At 33.3% G+C, this 4,210-nt stretch overlaps 1 long non-coding RNA gene across 2 annotated transcripts; it reads left to right on the forward strand.

Moving 5' to 3' along the window:
- The first annotated feature begins 274 nt into the window (after positions 1-274).
- Positions 275-3,698, forward strand: LOC120274054. 2 transcript variants are annotated; one of them, XR_005540691.1, is made up of 5 exons: positions 275-681; positions 1,320-1,428; positions 2,675-2,925; positions 3,039-3,266; positions 3,345-3,698. It is a non-coding gene; the product is annotated as an uncharacterized LOC120274054 (long non-coding RNA). The 2 variants fall into 2 exon arrangements; XR_005540690.1 differs by lacking the exon at positions 1,320-1,428 and having other exon boundaries at positions 279-681.
- The last annotated feature ends 512 nt before the right edge of the window (positions 3,699-4,210 follow it).

Here is a 4,210-nt window from a genome sequence, read left to right on the forward strand (position 1 = left end):
GTTCGCAGTTCATAGGATCATAGTCATAGGTTCATAGTCGAACCCAGACGTCCAGGTGGAGATGGATAATTAATAAAAATAATATTAGCTTTATATATATATATATATATATTCTGCACTTATTCTGTCTTTTCAAGTATATTTTTTTGTTTTTAATAATTTTTTTAAAAATAAAAATAAAAATAATATTACAAAAATATCAATATTTTTACACAAAATATAAAATAATAAATAAATAAATGGAAGGGCGAAGAGAATGAAGAAGGCGGCCATAAACGAAAAAAAATGTGTTCGAAGATAATACCTGAAGAAAAAAAAAATTATAAAAAATGAAAAACAGGGCGAGCGAGTCCCACGCGACCGCAGCTCTATATACAGCTGAGAAGGCGCCGTCGAAGGCAATGGATTGGTTCATATATCGAACTTGGGATGCAAACCTGACAACATGAGCACGGTGTTGACGATGGATGTCGAATCCAGCATCGAGCGGAGAAGGAGGAGGTTGCAGAGCGCAGCGTTGATGATGGATCTGAGGATCAAGATCGTTTGACGACTTCTGAGGAGGAAGAGCTCCAACGCTGCACCGATCCTATACGAGAACAGCGAGGAAGCTTATGTTAAGCCTCCAGAGTACCGAAGAGGCCGGCGTTGACCTCTCTGCTGCTTGATCCATTCGTCCAGGTGAATCACTGATTCTACTTTTGTTGATTCTTTCTTCCTTTTTTTTTTTTCTGGGTATTTCTTCAATACATTCCGAATTCAAGCGTTTGCAGGGATCAAAGTTGTTTATTGGCTTAAATCGGTGATTGTGGATATTGATTGATTTAGAAAAGGGATCTATTTATATCATGCTTGATTTATTTCAGTAAATTACTTGATAGAAGTATGGATTTTGTTCTTGAATTCTTTCTATCATTTTGGATTTGGAATGAGCTATCTCTGTTTATGGGGGAGAAATTACCCATACCTACTATTCACTATGTAGCTTATTTTGCAAAGTGGATGTTAATTGTTAAGCTTATGAGTGGAGTCTATGTGTGTTGATTTCACTGTGTTCTATATGCCTTGGTTTTTCTTTCATTGTTTGGAGGCTTGGAACCACTAGCAACACAAGGATTACTATAAATATGTCATGCATGAAAATTGTTCCTGGTTTTTTTTAGTAAATTTTGACACACAAATAAAAATGGTGATATGTTGAAGAATCCTCCTGTGGAGGCTGAAAAAAATGTTTTAGTAGCTATTGTAGAAGTAATACCATGCTTCAGTCTTAGTCTTCAGTAATATATCAAACATTAGTGCTTCAATTTGTTTTCCAGAACTGCACAAGTTTCATCATGCTGGGAGAAAATTGCAGAGAGTCTACTTTTCCTAAGTGATTCAAGGTCAACTGCGTGCATTTATTTTGATTCACTTGATCAAATTTAGGTAACATATTGATTCTAATCTCAGCAAACTGTATTTCTGAGAATAAAGAGACAAAAATATTTTATTTTCATGCCATTTAGTTAACTAAAATGCCAATCTTATCTATTCTATTAGCTGTCTTATTATCTGTTCCATTTAGTTGGTACCCAATTCAATTCTCACAAACATTTCATTTTGTGAAAGAGTATCAGAATCTAAATTGATGCTTAAGCTATGAATTAAAATGTTAATTAGTCCTATAAGCTAGAAAATGAGACTGAAGTAAAGTTGCTATAAAATTGTCTCAAAATGCTTGTGCCAAAATTTCGCAGGTTGGTATCATAAACAAATTTTGCACGTTGTTTTCACTTTTTTAACTATAGTTTGGTGATCAGTCTTTCTTCAGCTTCAAAGGTTTTATTTAATCTGGTGCTTTTCTTTTTCTTTGTCTTGCTTCTTGCCCTTGATTTGGTTTTTTCCCCTTTAAAAGTGCATCGATTTCAAATGCAGCAAATCCTATGGCCAATGTTGATCAAATTACATCAACCGAGAAAAATATGTACAAACTACCTTTCCGATGGATTCAATATCATTAATGCAGCTTTATTTTCAAAAACAAATTGATATGTGCTCTTTTTATATTCTAGAAAGACATTTTCTCCCAACCTTAATAAAATATGCACCTTTTGAAGTTAATGAATGAGCATGTTTCCTTTGACTAGCTTTTCGTTTTTCGGCCCCAACAATGAATGCAAATTTTTTAGCTTATCTCTTGCATTTGTTTTTGGGAGTTAAATTCGCAATTTTGGTTATTTTCACAAATTACGTTTATTATATCCTTTTAAATTATTTCACATGGGCTCGCCTCATGAATTTATTTAATAGTGGAGGAAAATCTGAGGTAAATTCATTAGCAAAGTTAATCCAAAGTAGTATTTGCTGGTTTAAAATAGAAATATATGCATGTAATTGGTTGTCCCATGGCTTTGTTGGGCTCTTTGCTTTTGTCTTTTCTATTTTCTTGTTCTGATGTTCTTTATGTCTACCCTGCCTCAGTGAGTATTAGGCTGTTGAGTACATTGAATCATAAATTAATTTTTTTAATTTCCAAGTGATTATGGTGGGTTCATAGCTTCCGATAATGGTGACCCTTATTGTTAATTACCTCAGTGATATTGTGGGGACCTCTAATTTTGAAGATTTAATTTCCAGCTCGATGCTTGCAGTTTCATTGTGCTTCATTTTTTCACTTTGCATGATACTGCAGGAAGATATGCTATTGAAACCATCTAATTATGCTCTAGATTGGTGACTTTGATATGTATGTTTCAAGGGACATATCTACTCCAAATGCTCTGATTCTCGCTATTAATCCAAATATGCTGCCAACTCAAGCACCACCAATTCTAAGCAAGCCAAGGTCTGAATCAGGTCCTTTACCTCCAGCTGTGACACAGAAAGCATGTCATACACCTCCAAACATGAAGTCAGCTGCAATTGGGCTTTTAGAGTTAAAAAGTACGTTATTGTAGCTTCTCCTACAGTATGAGGTTCACTATTCATTTTCCTAATCTAATTTGCCTGATCATAATGTTTTTGCACACAATGATTTCTGGATTTAACATTGAAAGGGAAAAGGCAGCCCCCTAGCTGTAAGGAGGTAACCACAAGTAGTTTCACATGTTTTGTCAAGTCGTCCGTCTGCACTCTTGTGGTGATAATATTATTCCTCTGCCAAAACAATGAGAAAAATCATCTCCTGTTTATTTAGCAATCCATTCACAACAGGGAGATACCATAAATTAAGAAGGCAGGTCATTGGCTACTCTGATCAGTTTGGTAATGAATTGCCAATTGGAGTAAGCCTTCTTTCCTTTTGAGTTCCCTTTTTTCAGTTCATGTTATGAACTTCTCATTCATGCTTGATTTTGATGCAGCGGATGTCACTGGAGAAGCTCTTAAGTTCCTCTACCAACAAGGAGCTAGGTAGCCATAAGAACACATATTTATATTCACCCCATGCCCATAGAAATTGTTAAATGAAATTTTTATAGATCATAGTGCCGTTGTCTTTGATTATTTACCCCATTTTCTGTGCATGTTCTCTTACCCAACTTTCATAATAAACTTAGTCACTAATATGATATTCTATTTGTTTCTTATTTCCCTTTTGGGAGGATAAATCCTAGTTACATCTTTGTTAAAATATCATTGTTTATCCAGTATGAGATGCATTTATGATTTGAGCTTCAAACTGTGAAGTTGAATCAGATGATACATTTGAACCTTTACTGCCAATGCAAAGGACTATTGTAAACCATGATTTGTTGTTGTTAAGCTGATGCATGTGATGAATTTTTATTTATTTATTTATGTTAAGGTTATGCATTATTATATTTTTCTGATTTTTTAATTAATTTATTTTGTTTTAAAATATTTGTTAAAATAGTCATCCCAGTTAGTTGCTCGTGAGGTAAAATTCCCATTGTATGTATTTTTTTTTTCCCTAGTTTAAGTAATTTTTCAGAAATTGGTGTTTCTTATGAAAAAGTTTAATAACACAAGACTTTTATGTGTTTCTTTTCTATAATTTAACGGGTAATTTTGCAACAAAAGAACATTCATAAGAAATACAAAATTAGCATTTTTTTTTCTAATTTTATGAATTTGTTTAGAATTTTAAAGTTTTATATGGGAAAGTTAGGATGGATGATTCAAATAAATTATAATTAGATTATTATTTTACTCCCCTGCTTGCATGGATGAGATTTAGAAATATACAATAAAAATAAACTTTTGTGAT

This window comes from Dioscorea cayenensis, chromosome 12 (assembly GCF_009730915.1).
Source record: "Dioscorea cayenensis subsp. rotundata cultivar TDr96_F1 chromosome 12, TDr96_F1_v2_PseudoChromosome.rev07_lg8_w22 25.fasta, whole genome shotgun sequence".
Lineage (NCBI taxonomy): Eukaryota > Viridiplantae > Streptophyta > Magnoliopsida > Dioscoreales > Dioscoreaceae > Dioscorea > Dioscorea cayenensis.